At 38.4% G+C, this 17,515-nt stretch overlaps 1 pseudogene; it reads right to left on the bottom strand.

The window, feature by feature from the left end:
- Positions 1-14,227: 14,227 nt before the first annotated feature.
- On the bottom strand, positions 14,228-17,117 carry LOC116887873 (annotated as a pseudogene).
- Between the last annotated feature and the right edge of the window lie 398 nt (positions 17,118-17,515).

Below are 17,515 nucleotides of genomic sequence, written 5' to 3'. Positions count from 1 at the left end.
ATACAGGGAAACAACCCTGGATATAGAAAACCAAAGGAAGAGAAAAGGAGCTATAGATACCAGCATCACCAACAGAATACAAGAGATAGAAGAGAGAATCTCAGGAGCAGAAGATTCCATAGAAATCATAGACACAACTTTCAAAGATAATGTAAAGCTGAAAAAGCTACTGGTCCAAAACATACAGGAAATCCAGGACTCAATGAGATGATCAAACCTAAGGATAACAGGTATAGAAGAGAGTGAAGACTCCCAGCTCAAAGGCCCAGTAAATATCTTCAACAAAATCATAGAAGAAAACTTACCAAACCCAAAGAAAGAGATGCCCACAAGCATACAAGAAGCCTACAGAACTCCAAATAGATTGGACCAGAAAAGAAACACCTCCCGACACAAAATAGTCAAAACACCAAACGCACAAAATAAAGAAAGACTATTAAAAGCAGTAAGGGAAAAAGGTCAAGTAACATATAAAGGCAGACCTATCAGAATCACACCAGACTTTTTCCCAGAGACTATGAAAGACAGAAGATCCTAGACAGATGTCATACAGACCCTAAGAGAACACAAATGCCAGCCCAGGTTACTGTATCCTGCAAAACTCTCAATTAACATAGATGGAGAAACCAAGATATTTCATGACAAAACCAAATTTACACAATATCTTTCTACAAATCGAGTGCCACAGAGGATAATAAATGGTAAAGCCCAACATAAGGAGGAAAGCTACACCCTAGAAAAAGCAAGAAACTAATCGTCTTGGCAACAAAACAAAGAGAAGAAAAGCACACAAACATAACGTCACATCCAAATATGAATATAACAGGAAGCAATAATCACTATTCTTTAATATCTCTCAACATCAATGGTCTCATCTCCCCAATAAAAAGACATACATTAACAAACTGGATGTGCAATGAGGACCCTGCATTCTGCTGCCTACAGGAAACACACCTCAGAGACAAAGACAGAAACTACCTCAGAGTGAAAGGCTGGAAAACAACTTCCCAAGCAAATGGTCAGAAGAAGCAAGCTGGAGTAGCCATTCTAATATCAAATAAAATCAATTTTCAACTAAAAGTCATCAGAAAAGATAAGGAAGGACACTTCATATACATCAAAGGAAAAATCCACCAAGATGCACTCTCAATCCTAAAGATCTATGCCCCAAATTCAAGGGCACCTACATACGTAAAAGAAACCTTACTAAAGCTCAACACACACATTGAACCTCACACAATAATAGTAGGAGATTTCAACACCCCCACTCTCATCAATGGACAGATCATGGAAACAGAAATTAAACAGAGACATAGACAGACTAAGAGAAGTCATGAACCAAAAGGACTTAACAGATATTTATAGAATATTCTATCCTAAAGCAAAAGGATATACATTCTTCTCAGCGCCTCATGGTACTTTCTCCAAAATTGACCATATAATTGGTCAAAAAACGGGCCTCAACAGGTACAGAAAGATAGAAATAATCCCATGCGTGCTATCAGACCACCACGGCCTAAAGCTGGTCTTCAATGACAATAAGTGAAGAACGCCCACATATAAGTGGAAGTTAAAGAAAGCTCTACTCAACAATAACCTGGTCAAGGAAGAAATAAAGAAAGAAATTAAAGACTTCTTAGAATTTAATGAAAATGATGGTACAACATACTCAAACTTATGGGACACAATGAAAGCTGTGCTAAGAGGAAAACTCATAGCTCTGAGTGCCTGCAGAAAGAAACAGGAAAGAGTATATGTCACCAGTTTGGCAGTACACCTAAAAGCTCTAGAACAAAAAGAAGCAAATACACCCAGGAGGAGTAGAAAGTAGGAAAAAATCAAACTCAGAGCTGAAATCAACCAAGTAGAAACAAAAAGGACCATACAAAGAATCAACAGAACCAAAGTTGGTTCTTTGAGAAAATAAACAAGATAGATAAACCGTTAGCCAGACTAACGAGAGGACACAGAGAGTGTGTCCAAATTAACAAAATCAGAAATGAAAAAGGAGACATAACTACAGAATCAGAGGAAGCTAAAAAAAATCATCAGATCTTAGTATAAAACAAAACTTGAAAATCTGCAGGAAATGGACAATTTCCTAGACAGATACCAGGTACCGAAGTTAAATCAGGAGCAGATAAACCATTTAAACAACCCCATAACTGCTAACGAAATAGAAGCAGTCATTAAAGGTCTGCCAACCAAAAAGAGCCTAGGTCCAGACATGTGCAGAATTCTATCAGAACTTCATAGAAGACCTCATACCAATACTATCCAAACTATTCCACAAAATTGAAACAGATGGAGCACTACCGAATTCCTTCTATGAAACCACACTTACTCTTATACCTAAACTACACAAAGAACCAACAAAGAAAGAGTACTGTAGACCAATTTCCCTTATGATCATCAACGCAAAAATACTCAATAAAATTCTGGGAAACCGAATCCAATAGCACATCAAAACAATCATCCACCATGATCAAGTAGGCAGCATCCCAGGCATGCAGGGATGGTTTAATATACGGAAAACCATCAACATGATCCACTATATAAACAAACTGAAAGAACAAAACCACATGATCATTTCATTAGATGCTGAGGAAGCATTTGACAAAATTCAACACACCCTTATAATAAAAGTCCTGGAAAGAATAGGAATTCAAGGCCCATAGCTAAACATAGTAAAAGCCATATACAGCAAACCAGTCGCTAACATTAAACTAAATGGAGAGAAACTTGAAACAATCCCACTAAAATCAGGGACTAGACAAGGCTGCCCACTCTCTCCCTACTTATTCAATATAGCTTGAAGTTCTAGCCAGAGCAATCAGACAACAAAAGGAGATCAAAGGAATACAGATTGGAAAAGAAGTCAAAATATCACTTTTTGCAGGTGATATGATAGTATATTTAAGTGATCCCAATAGTTCCACCAGAGAACTACTAAAGCTGATAAACAACTTTAGCAAAGTGGCTGGGTATAAAATTAACTCAAATAAATCAGTAGCCTTCCTCTACAGAAAAGAGAAGCAAGCCGGGAAAGAAATTAGGGAAATGACACCCATCATAATAGTCCCAAATAATATAGAGTACCTCGGTGTGACTTTACCAAAGCAAGTAAAAGATCTGTACAATAAGAACGTCAAGACTCTGAAGAATGAAATTGAAAAAGACCTCAGAAGATGGAAAGGTCTCCTATGCTCATGGATTGGCAGGATTAATATAGTAAAAATGGCCATTTTACCAAAAGCGATCTACAGATTCAATGCAATCCCCATCAAAATACCAATTTAATTCTTCAAAGAGTTAGACAGAACAATTTGCAAATTCATCTGGAATAACAAAAAACCCAGGATAGCTAAACCTATCCTCAACAATAAACGGACTTCAGGGGGAATCACTATCCCTGAACTCAAGCAGTATTACAGAGCAATAGTGATAAAAACTGCATGGTATTGGTGCAGAGATAGACAGATAGACCAATGGAATAGAATTGAAGACCCAGAAATGAACCCACACTCCTATGGGCACTTGATCTTTGACAAAGGAGCCAAAACCATCCAATGGAAAAAAGATCGCATTTTCAGCAAATGGTGCTGGTTCAACTGGAGGTCAACATGTAAAAGAATGCAGATCGATCCATGCTTATCACCCTGTACAAAGCTTAAGTCCAAGTGGATCAAGGACCTCCACATCAAACCAGATAAACTCAAACTAATAGAAGAAAAAGTGGGGAATCATCTCGAACACATGGGCACTGGAAAAAATTTCCTGAACAAAACAGCAATGGTTTATGCTCTAAGATCAGGAATGGACAAATGGGATCTCATAAAACTTCTGTAAGGTAAAGGACACTGTGGGTAGGACAAAACGGCACCCAACAGATTGAGAAAAGATCTTTTCCAATCCTACAACAGATAGAGGAGTTATATCCAAAATATACAAAGAACTCAAGAAGTTAGACCGCAGGGAGCCAAAGAACCCTATTAAAAATGGTGTTCAGAGCTAAACAAAGAATTCACAGCTGAGGAATGCCGAATGGCTGAGAAACACCTAAAGAAATGTTCAACATCTTTAGTCACAAGGGAAATGCAAATCAAAACAACCCTGAGATTTCACCTCACACCATTGAGAACTGCTAAGATCAATAAATCAGGTGACAGCAAATGCTGGCGAGGATGTGGAGAATGAAGAACACTCCTCCATTTTTGGTGGGATTGCAGACTGGTTTCAACCATTGTGAAAATCAGTCTGGAGGTTCCTTAGAAAATTGGGCATTGAACTACCTTAGGACCCAGCTATACCTCTCTTGGGCATATACCCAAAAGATGCCCCAACATATAAAAAAGACACGTGCTCCACTATGTTCATAGTAGCCTTATTTATAATAGCCAGAAGCTGGAAAGAACCCAGATGCCCTTCAACAGAGGAATGGATACAGAAAATGTGGTACATCTACACAATGGACTATCACTCAGTTATCAAAAACAATGACTTTATGAAATTCATAGGCAAATGGTTGGAACTGGAAAAAATAATCCTGAGTGAGGTAACCCAATCACAGAAAAACACACATGGTATGCACTCATTGATAAGTGGCTATTAGCCCAAAGACTTGAATTACCCTAGATGCACAGAACACATGAAACTCAAGAAGGATGACCAAAATCGAATGCTTCACTACTTCTTTAAAAGGGGAACAAGAATACCCTTGGCAGGGAATAGGGAGGCAAAGATTAAAACAGAGACAGAAGGAACACCCATTCAGAGCCTGCCCCACATGTGGCCCATACATATACAGCCACCCAATTAGACAAGATGGATGAAGCAAAGAAGTGCAGGCAGACAGGAGCTGGATGTAGATCTCTCCTGAGAGACACAGCCAGAATACAGCAAATACAGAGGCAAATGCCAGCAGCAAACCACTGAACTGAGAATAGGACCCCCGTTGAAGGAATCAGAGAAAGAACTGGAAGAGCTTGAAGGGGCTCGAGACCCCATATGTACAACAATGCCAAGCAACCAGAGCTGCCAGGGACTAAGCCACTACCCAAAGACTATACATGGACTGACCCTGGACTCTGACCTCATAGGTAGCAATGAATAGCCTAGTATGAGCACCAGGAGAAGGGGAAGCCCTTGGTCCTGCTAAGACTGAACCCCCAGTGATCGTGATTGTTGGGGGGAGGGCAGTAAAGGGAGGAGGATGGGGAGGGGAACACCCATAAAGAAGGGGAGTGGGAGGGGTTAGGGGAATGTTGGCCCGGAAACCAGGAAAGGGAATATCATTTGAAATGTAAATAAAAATACTCATGTTAATAAAAAGAGAAGAGAGAGAGAGAGAGAGAGAGAGAGAGAGAGAGAGAGAGAGATGTAATGTATGGTTGAATGCACTGCAATCATACTTTAAGGAGATGCTTCTGTCATTGCTTAGAAACCACACTGTATCAAAAAGTATGTTAGGTATTTTAAGGTACTGATGTATTAACATATATGTTTAATGCACTGATACTGTCTATTATCTTCATCTAAGGAACAAAATTTCATCATATTTAAGTGCTTTCTTTTGTATGTGTTTAAATATTGTTATACTTAATCAATATGTTTAATATAAATATTTGTTCATAATATAAAATACAATCTTAATATATTTATTTAATCAAATCATTACATATATGTATATGAAATCAGCTGTTAAGCGCTTAAGAATGCATTACAAACTATATACATTAGTATCATAATTCATCAGATTTTGAAAGCTAACACAGCAAATACTCATATAGAAAACTGCCAAAGCAATACCATAGAGTTTATATGAGCCCTATTTTGGTTAAAAAAATGAGGGGGAGGCATTGCTGCCTGAAGAAAAATATGGGTTAAACATGGTAGAAGTTAGATGTGTCAAACATGATAGAAGGTAAAACTGGCCTTTGAGCCAGGGTGCCAAGAGTAAGAATTGCATGTCCTATAATATCCTAATACAAAGAAAACATGAAGAACTAAAACAGAGGAAAAACTGGACACTGTACAAAAAAATCAATCTAGATGGCTTAGGGCAGTATGTCAATCTCACATAGTTTTCTCCTTTTTCTTTGCTGATTTTTGGAATTTTTAAAATTGTGAAATATTAATGACTAATGGCACAAATTATTTCTTTAAATCTATGGCCAATAGTTGAAGAAATGGGCCACTTGCCCATTTCAAAAATTTTAATCAAAATTGCTCCTATCTAAATGAAATGTAGGGACAAAGCATGGAGCAGAGTCTTAAGAAAAGGCCATCCAGAGGCCACCCCACTTTTGGATCCATACCATCTGCAGACACCAAACCCTGACACTATTGCTGACACCAAGGACAGTATGGCTGTCCTCTGAGAAGGATTGCCAGCACCTGACTTATACAGATGCAGATACTTACAGCCAACCATCAGACTGAGCAAAGGGACACCAATGGCAGGGTTAGGGGAAGAACTGAAGAAGCTGTAGGGGATTGCAACCCCACAGGAAGATCAACAGTGTCAGCTAATCAGACCGCTCAGAATCCCAGGGACTAAACTACTAACAAAAGACTAAATACATGGGTGGGTCCATGCCTCCAGCTACATAAATAGCAGAGGATTGCCTTATCTGGAATCAATCTGAAGGGAGGCCCTCAGGCCTGTAAAGTCTCAATGCCCCAGTGAAGGGGGATAATAGAGGGGTGAGACTGGAGTGGGTTGGTAGGTAGGGGAGTAATCTAGAAGAGGAAAGGGGGAAGGGATAGAGGATGGAGGGGTTACAGAGTGGAGACTGGGAAGGGGAACAACATTTGTCACAAAAATAAACAAAACAATCATTAAACAGAAAATCTTTGTTAAATATTGTCCTGTAAAAAAAGATTCTTCAATCACCATCCATGCTATAAACCACCTATTGACAAGTCAGATACCACTAATTAAAAATAGAATTTTGTGTCATGCAAAAATGTATGCTGTACATCAATTCAACACTGTAATAAAATTAAATCCTATATTTTGGAAGAACCTTTGGAAATGTGTACAACACTATCTGAATAATAGAGTATTTTTAAGTATTTTTAACAGATACTAATACATTCTTATGATACTTTATTTTCTACTTGTTATCAATTTTAATGTATTACCTCTCTATATGGTTATTTTATTAATAGATTGGGTAATGTCTATAATATATTATTTATGACTTTTTAGTTATGCCATATGCTTGAAATTGGTGCTTTTCAGGTAAGCTTGAAGAAAAATAATTAAACTGGTTCAAAGATTGTATCATTAAAGTTTATTTTATAGTCTTTGTTCACTTAGAGAAACTAAAATTAGAATTATCTTAATTATTACATTTTATAATTGAAAAAGAAAACTGTCTTTAAACATTTCTCAGAACTCTCATTGAGGGAATAAAAAAGAAATCTTAATTTTAAAATAATACTCATATTCACTTTGCTTAATTTACTCTTCCCAGATCCAACTTTGCACCCTACCCACCAAATTTTATGTTTTTGTTTCCTCTTTCTTAAACATATCAAGGGAAGGGGGCATGGGGGAAGTGATAGGGAGTTTGTGGAGGGGTAAGCAGGAAGGGGGATATCATTTGAAATGTAAATTAATAAAATAATTAATTTAAAAAAAGAAAAAAATTCAAGAATCCAATTGTGTTGTCCAAATATTATTAGGAGTAGAGGCTGTCAGAGCATGGTTAATTTATCAAAGGTCACACCAGTAAAGAAGATTGATTCTACCCTTCCCAGCAGATATCAAATTACATTAACCCATTACAAGGAGTAGAACTTTGTACCTGCTTTCTACCCTGCTATGCTAGAAAATTTATTTGCCTAGAGCTCGTATAGGTCTTATGCATCCTTTCACAGTCACAATGACTGTGAGTTCATGTATACACCTTGCTTGTTTTATCCAGAAAATATTGATCCTTGTACTCATACATGTTGTATTGTTCTTACAATTTTTCTGCCCAGTCTACATTAAGAATCCTGAGTCTTTGGGGAAGAATTTGATACAGCCACTCTATTTAGTTCTAAACACACCAGTCACTTATTCTGCATGTTGACCAGTTGTTGGTCTCTGTGTTGAATGAATTCTACTGTGAAAAGCTTCTCTGATGAGAGTTGAGAGGCACACTAATCCATGGAAATCGTTAGCTGATTAGGAATCTTTTCAATAATACCTTCATTTAGCAGAAATATATTAGTAGATATTTTCTTAGTGCTTATGACCTATTTTGCCACTAGGTCTTAGTCGTGATAATGGTAACAGTTATGGGTAACATCTTGTGAAATAGGCCTTAAATCCAATAAGTGAGTAATCAGTTACTTCCAGAACAATCAAATTATCACACCAGCAGATATATCTTGCCAGGCTAGCCATATTTGCACTCTCAAGATTTAGAAATGTGTGAATTAGATAATTACTTTTCTCCTTAAGTAAGTCTTGCCTCACTATGAATGGTAGCCAATAGGAATGAAGCTTCCAGGTTAGTATCAGCTTTATTCGTCAATACTCTGTGATTCAAATATATGATTTTTTTTTAAATTTTTTATTATATATTTCTTTACTTACATTTCAAAGGTTATTCCCCTTCCCGGTTTACTGTCCATAAGCCCCTACTCCTGCCCCTTCCCCTCCCCCATACGGGTTTTCCCCCTATACATCCCCCTTATTGCCCTTCCCCATACTCCCCTGCACTGGTGGTCCAATCTTGACAAGACCAAGGACTTTCCCTTCCACTGGTGCCCCAAAAGGCTATTCTCTACTACATGTGCAGTTGGAACCTAGGTAAGTCCATGTATGATCTTCGGGTATTGGTTTTTAGTCTCTGGAAGCTCTGGTTGGTTGGCATTGTTGATTTTATGGGGTTGCAAGCTCCTTCACCTCTTTCAATACTTCCTCTAATTCCCCCTACCAGGGTACTATTCTCAGTTTGGTGATTGCTGCCGGCAGTGACCTCTGTATTGGACCTGCTCTGCATGTGTCTCTCAGGAGAGATATGTATCAATTCTCTTTCTGCATGCATTTTTTAGCTTCACCATCTTATCTAGTTTTGGTGGCTGTATATATATATGAGCCACATGTGTGTCAGGCTCCGAATGGTCATTCATTGAGTCACTGCTATAAACTTTGCTTCCATATCCCCTCCTATGAATATTTTCCCCCTTTTAAGAAGGAGTGGGAGCATCCGTATTTTGGTCATCCTTCTTCTTGAACTTCTGGTGGTCTGTAAATTGAATCTTCGGTAATTTGAGGTTTTTGGCTAATATCCACTTATTAACGAGTGCATACCATGTGTGTTTTTCTGTGATTGAATAACCTCACTCAGGATGATATATTCTAATTCATTCCATTTACCTATGAATTTCATGAAGTCATTTTTCTTTTTTCTTTTCTTTTTTTCGGAGTTGGGGACCCGAACCCAGGGCCTTGTGCTTGCTAGGCAAGCGCTCTACCACTGAGCTAAATCCCCAACCCCAAGTCATTTTTTTTTATAGCTGAGTAGTACTCCATTGTGTAGATGTACCACATTTTTTAAAATCCATTTCTTTGTTGAAGGGAATCTGGGTTCTTTCCAGCTTCTGGCTATTATAAATAAGGCTGCTATGAACATAATGGAGCATGTGTCTTTGTTGTATGTTGGAGCATCTTTTGGGTATATGCCCAAGAGAGGTATAACTGGGTCCTTAGGTAGTCGAATGTCCAGTTTTCTGAGAAACTTCCAGACTGATGTCCAGAACAGTTGTACCAGTTTGCAACCCCACCAACAATGGAGGAGTGTTCTCTTTCTCCACCTCCTCATTAGCATCTGCTGTCACCTGAGGTTTTATCCTCGCCATTCTGACTGGTGTGAGGTGGAATCTCAGGGTTGTTTTGATTTGCATTTCCCTGATGACTAAGGATGTTGAACATTTCTTTCAGTGCTTTTTGGCCATTCGATAATCCTCAGGTGAGAATGTTTTGTTTAGCTCTGTACCACACTTTTAGTAAGGTTATTTTGCTCTATGGAATCTAACTTCTAGATTTCTTTGTATATTTTGGATATTAGCCCTCTATCAGATGTAGGATTGGTAAAGATTTTTTCCCAATCTGTTGGTTGCCATTTTGTTCTAATGACAGTGTCTTTTGCTTTACAAAAGCTTTGCAGTTTTATGAGGTCCAATTTGGCGATTCTTGATCTTAGAGCATAAGCCACTGGTGTTTTGTTCAGGAAATTTTCCCCAGTACCCATGTGTTAGAGTCTCTTCCCCACTTTTTCTTCTATTAGTTTGAGTGTATCTGGTTTGATGTGAAGGTCCTTGATCCACTTGGACTTGAGCTTTGTACATGGTTATAAGAAGGAATCGATTTGCATTCTTCTACATGCTGATCTCCAGTTGAACCAGCACCATTTTCTGAAAATGCTATCTTTCTTCCATTGAATGGTTTTAGCTCCTTTGTCAAAGATCAAGTGGCTATATAGGTGTGTAGGGTCATTTCTGGGTTTTCAATTCTGTTCCACTGATCTAATTGCCTGTCTCTGTACCAATACCATACAGTTTTTATGACTATTGCTTTGTAATATTGCTTGAAGTCAAGAATGGTGATTCCCCTCAGAAGTCCTTTTATTGTTGAGTGTAGTTTTAGCTTTATTGAATATAGCCTTTTGTAGTAAGATCTGATTTTTTTTAATTTCTTCAGATTCTGTTGTTATGTCTCCCTTTTCATTTCTGATTTTGTTAATTTGGATACACCCTCTGTGACCTCTGGTTAGTCCGGCTAAGGGTTTATCTATCTTGTTGATTTTCTCAAAGAACCAACTTTTGGTTCTGTTGATTCTTTCTATGGTCCTTTTTGTTTCTACTTGGTTGATTTCGGCTCTGAGTTTGATTATTTCCTGCCTTCTACTCCTCCTGGGTGTATTTGCTTCTTTTTGTTCTAGAGCTTTTAGGTTTGCTGTCAAGCTGCTGACATATACTCTCTCCTGTTTCTTTTTGTAGGCACTCAAAGCTATGAGTTTTCCTCTTAGTACTGCTTTCATTCACACTTGAGTTTTACTATTGAATTCTAGAGGGGACATAACTGCATGGACAACAGCCTAATGGATAACCGCTTGTAATCTTTGGGAGTTCTAAGGAACCTTAGTAAAAACTTCCTAGAACTAGGCTTTTTATTTGTTAGATATATGTATACTTTATATTATTTCATTATTTCTTGTTTTCTTGATGACTGCTCTTCTGACAAGTTTAAAATATTATTTGAATACTGTTTTAGTGAACATTTCTGTGTATGCATGCATGCCTGTGTGTGTTACTACTTGCATTTGTGCATGTGTGCGTGCCTGCAGGCAAGCTTGCGTGCGTGCATGCGTGCGTGCGTGAGTGTGTGTGTGTGTGTATGTGTGTGTGTGTATGCTACTTTTGTGAAAAGTCTTCTCATTTCATTACCTCATTTATTGATTTGGGCTATTTAATTTCTCACTATTTTTTTCTGAGTTCTTTGTTCAATATATATTTTAGTCAACTGTAGTCTGTCTTATCATTTAATTTTTGTTTTGTTTTGCTAAAAAAAGACAAAACAAAACAGTGCTTGCCTTTATTCATATGATTGTTTATCTCAAGAGGTCCCACTTGATAGTTCTTGCTTCCATTTCCCAAGCAACTGAAGCGCTATTCAAAAACTTCTTGGTGATACTGATATCCTAAATTTTTTGATTCCATCAAATTTACTCTTTCAGGTCATATACTGAGGTCTTTCATCCACCTGTTATTGATTTTTATACAGAGCAAGACATAGGACTCTACTTTCATTCTTTACGTGGAAATTCAATTTAGCCAAAATCATTTTTTGAATAGACTATCTTCTTTCCAATATATATTTTTGATATCTCTGTCAAAACTAATATTGTTATAACTACATGGATTTGTATCTGGGTTCTCTCTTCTATTCTATTAATCACTGTATTTGTTTTGTACTTATACCATGTTTTTTGCTGCTGTTGTTGTTCTCTTGGCTGTTGTCATTTTCTTTTTTTATTCTTGAGCCTCTATGTAGTAAAACTTAAAATTTATGATGGTGATATATCTGTTTTCACATTTTTCCACTCATTTGAATTTCCTTATTACAATTATACTAAGTATATTTTTAATGATGAGAATTTGTATTACCAGTTCTCTTTATATGGCTTCTGGATTTTTGTTTATGTAATGCTTTTCAAATTCTGAATTAGAAAAAAGAAGTCTATTAAATGTCAATGTTGTTTTTATTTCATTTTTGTATATCCGAATGTTTTGTCCACTGGAAACTAAAATACAGTAAAAGAAAGTATAAATTTGCTCACTCTATACTATAACTCATCTACCAAATCCAACTTGATTTTCACTGTTTGATTGTTTGCCAGGACCACATTTAGTACTTTTGATCTGTTTTATTTCTAGGATAAAGATGCAGTGTAGGAGTATTATGGTATCATCTGTCTGTCATTGCTTTCTTTAACTATGACAAATACTTAAGTGTAGGGTTTTTTTTTATGAAGTTCATATATTTTGTACTTTGACACAAAGGTAGACACTTAACAAAAAAATTCTCTTGAAATCTGTGAATACTTCACACCTGACAATTTAATATCTTTCTCATTCTCCTACACAATATTTCTGCTGAAGTTACCCTTGCTTTCCAGAAGATTTCTTAAAGAAAGTTCAGAAAGTCTCTCCCTCTTGTATTTTGAGTCACTATTCCCTATTTTCACACTGGGGCAAAACAAGACATCAAAAAAAAATCCTCTCATATACTTAAATTTTCCTTCTTCTAACATTGGAGTGAGATACTGCAAGTAATTAAATTATATTTAGCCTGTTCTTTATGAGCTCTTTATGGTAATTTTGCAACTCACTTTGGCACTCACGTTGAGTAGTTCCAATTAGTATCCTGTTGTATGATCCATTTATCATATTCATAATTTCCTTTGTTACTATACTGCTTGGCCTTTCAAAATATTAAATTTAAGCACCCTAACAAGATTGTGGATTCTTAATTTTACCTTCTTCTTTTGATTTTGGTTGCTGTTATAAAAAATCACCATGAAATGTTTATTATCTTAATTAAGTGCTCAAAAACTGTACTATTATGTTTTTTTTTCTTTTTCTTGTTTTCCTTTTTAAGGCTTTAAAAATTATTTCATTTATTTACACCCCAAATGTTGTGCCCCTCCCAGTCCACCCTCACAGACTTCTTCCCCCCAACCCCCATTCTCTTTGCCTTTAAGAGGTTTGCTACGCCCACCACAGGTTTCCCTCTACTGGATTAGGTGTACCCTCTCTTATTGAGACCAGACAAAGCAGTTCTCTACTACCTACTTGCCAGAAGCCAGGGACCAGCCCAGGTATACATCTTGCTTGGTGGCTCAGTCTCTGCGAATTTCAAAGGTGTATTATTCAGGCTTCTCTAGAGTCACAAAACTTGTAGATAGTCTCTATATAGTAAGGGAATATTTTATGATGACATACAGTCTGTAGTCCAACTATGCAACTATGGTCAGCTGTGAATAAGAAGTACAAGGATCTAGTAGTTGCTTAGTCCCACGAGGCTAGTAGATTGCAACAGATATCTGGCAAGTAAATGCGAGCAGGCAAAGAAGAGACAATCTTCCTTCTTCTAATGTCCTTATCTAGGTATCCAGCATATGTTATGGCCCAAATTAAAGGTATGTACCACCACACTTGGATCTGGGACTTGTTTTGTCCAAGGCTGAGCTTGAACTAAGAGATTTCCTTGCCTTAGTCTCCTGAGAGTCACAGCCACTATGCCTTAAGATCTCTATGCCAGGATCCAGGTTAGAAACGTGAATCTCCCAGTCTCAAGACCTGGATCAGAGGTGAGCCGTCCAATTCTGGATTGTTGTTCATTCCAGATTCAAGTTTATAACTAGGAATAGCCATTACAATTCCCCTATGTCAACTTGACACAACTATCTCATGTTCACATGAAACAATAACAAGATCAAGAATGTGCCTAACATGATATTCCTCATACAATTGCAAACATATTAAAATGGGGCAATGTTCCTTGGGAACATTCTTTTAGCATCTGAACTTAAATATCAATTGATGTTAAAGATCAGAAGGAAGCACAAATACCTGTACAAATGTGTTCTTAACAAAATAAAACAGAAACATTCATATTACCTTATAATCCTCATTTCTGCAACTGGGTACATGGCCTTTGATGTTATTTATTACTCTTTTCCTCTACTAACCATTTTGCATTTGCTGGTCTGCAAGCACTTCAGCTGGCCTTGTCTCTTTTCCTGGAGGAGAGACCCACCCCTTCATTCCTGATAGGTCTATGTCCTTTGTCACCCTACTTAGATTAGGCCATTGTAGTTTCCCATTGACTTTAACCACAGAACATGATAGTACTAAGAGATGCTCTAAGGGACCTCCTGAACTCCAGACATAATCCTTCTTACCTCCATTGTAGAGAGGCAATCCAATTTCCCCATCTGGATCTAATCACCCTTCCTAACACTATTATTCCTTTCTTAACCTGTTGGTTAAAGGAAATTAGAAGCCCAAAATGACCAGGGGAAGTCTGACCTTCCAGTTCAATGGAATGTTTGTTGTGGCTCCTGGTAAGAGCACTCTCCCCTCTAGAACCAAAATTTCTAGGCTAGCATAAAGTAGAGTTGTGCAGACAGGAAGCAAAAATTTTCCTACAGGGTAATTAGGAGTGATAATGAGTGGAACTATTCCCTTTTCACCCCTTGACTTCTGGACCTATTGATCCTGTCTATGGGAGAAACTGTACCATATATTGGGCATTAACTCAAAGCACTTACTGCCTTCTGAAGAACACTACCCCAGTCCTCCATGCTGCTGCCACCTAGTTAGTGCTGTAACTGTTTCTTCAAAAGACCATTCCATTTTTCTATCACAACAGCTGCTTCTGCATGATGTGGAACATGGTAACACCAGTGGATTCCATGATAGTGGGCCCACTGTCGTACTTCTCTGGCTGTGAAATGAGTTCCTTGGCCAGAAGTAATACTGTGTGGAATACTATGACAGTGGATAAGGCATTCTGTAAGTCCACAGGTGGTGGTTTTGGCAGAAGCATTATGTGCAGGAAAGGTAAATTCTTAACCAGACTAAGTATCTACTCTAGTAAGAACAATATGTTGTCCTTTCCACTGAGAAATTGCTCCAATATAGTCAACAATGCCAGGTTAAGGCTGGTCACCTCAAGGAATTGGGGCCATATCTGGGGATCAGTGTAGATCTCTGTTGTTAGCAGATCTGGCATTCAGCAGCAGCTGTAGCCAGGTCAGCATTGGTGACTAGAAGTCTGTGTTGTTGAGCCCCTTGGCCACCATGGCCACACTTTTCATGTGCCCATTGATCAATGACAGGAATGGCTAGGGAAAGAAGCTGACCATCCACAGAATGGGTCATTTTATTTACTTAATTATTGAACTTTTCCTCAGCTGAAGTCACCTTTTGGTGAGCATTTACATGGGACACAAATATATTCACATTCTTTGCCCATTTGGAGAGATCTATCCAAATACTTCTTCCCCAGATGTCTTTCTCACAATTTTCCAATCATGATCTTTCCAAGTCCCTGGCCAATCCATTGGCTACAGCCCATGAGTCAATGAACAATCATACATCTGACCATTTCCTCTTCCAGACTATAATACCATGTGTTCTGCCCAAATTTCTGCCCACTGTGAAGATTTTCCTTCACCTGCATCTTTCAGGGTTGTCCCAGAAAAGGGTTGTAATGCTGCAGTTGTCCACTCCTGGGTGGTGCCTACATAACGTGCAGAACTGTCAGCAAACTAGGTTCATAGGAAACAATGCATGAGGCCATAGGTGCATAGGTGCATGCTTGGCAGCAGATGGCATTGTAAAAGGAGTAGAAGCCATAGGAATTTGAGCAACTTCTCCATGTAACTTGTTTGTGCCTTCAGGGACCTCTGGTGCGTGGTGTGATCACATATATATATATATATATATCATCCATCTGGTAAAAGACTGCTGCTGTGCATGTTCTACTTTATGACTTGGAGGGTCTGATGACAACCAGCTCATGATGAGCTGTTCAGTTCGCCTGGTAACTTGGTGTCCTACTGTCAAATGTTCAGTTTCTACTAAGGTCCAATAGCAGGCTGAGACATACTTTTCAAAGGGAGAATAGTTGTCTGCAGATGATGGTAGAGCTTTTCTCCACTAAGTTCTCCTTGGTGATTCACCTACAGGGACCTGATAGAGGCTCCAAATAGCATCTCTGTCTGCCACCGACACATCAAGAGCCATTGGGTCTGCTGGATCATATGTTTCAAGTGGTAGAACAGCCTGCACAGCTGCCTGGACCTGTTGCAGGGCCTTCTCCTGTTCCAGAACCCACACAAAGCTCACAGCTAGTCACTTGGTAAATGGCAAATGGGTAATTTCTTAGATGTCCAGTGGTGTGGGTCATGCAGAGATATTCCCTCTAAGGTAAAATATAAGCTATTGCACCTGGACCCTCCCACCACTAAGAAAGAAGCACAATGTTTAGTGGGTTGATTTAGATTCTGAAGATTTGGGTGTGCTACTCAGACCCAGTTTTACTAGATATGTTACTGTGGGTGTGCATTATAAGTTTCTCATTCCAGCTACCAGGAAGTCAGTATTCTGCTAGCAGCCTGCAGATAAAGATGTAGAATTCTCAGCTCCTTCTGTATCATGCCTGCCTGGATGCTCCCATGTTCCCACTTTGATGATATTGGGCTGAATCTATGAATGAGTAAGCCAGCCTCAATTAAATGTTGTCTTTTTAAGATTTACCTTGGTCATGGTGTCTGTTCACAGCAATAAAACAATAAGACAAAAGTGATCCAGGTTAGTTGACACTGTTACTCTTCCTATGGTGTTGCCATCCCCTTCAGCTCTTCCAATCTTTCCCTTAAGTTTCCCATTGGTGTCCCTGACCTCCATTCAATGCTTGGTTGTGAGTACCTGCATCTGTTTCAGTCACATGCTGTTAGAGTCTCTCAGAGGATAGCTATGCTAGGCTTCTCTCTGCAAGCACAACATAGCATCAGTAATAGTGTTGGGGTTTAGTGCCCACCCATGGTACGGATTCCAAGTTGGTTTGGTCAATGGTTAGGCATTCCTTCCATCTCTGCTCCATTTTGTCTCTGCATTTCTTTTAGACAATAACAATATGGGATCAAAAGTTTTGTAGGTGTGTAGATAGATGTCCTGGTCCCTTCACTGGGGATTCTGTCTGACTACCGGAGATAGTCTCTTCAAGTTTTATTTCCCCACTATTGGATATTTCTGCTAAGTTCACCTATATTTAGTCTTGGGAACTTCTTCTATTCCAGGTCTCTGAAACATTCTAGAGGGTTCCCCCAACCCCCAAACCCAGCAGCTATATATTTCCATTCACTGTGTGTTTCTTGACCTTGTCTCCCCCCATACCTAATCATACCCCACCTCTCTGCTCTCTCTCCCCTCTCACAACCAG

Source organism: Rattus rattus, chromosome X (assembly GCF_011064425.1).
Source record: "Rattus rattus isolate New Zealand chromosome X, Rrattus_CSIRO_v1, whole genome shotgun sequence".
In the NCBI taxonomy this organism is placed as follows: Eukaryota; Metazoa; Chordata; class Mammalia; order Rodentia; family Muridae; genus Rattus; species Rattus rattus.
Note: the sequence above shows the minus strand (reverse complement) of the source record. Positions and strands in the feature narration are given on the sequence as shown.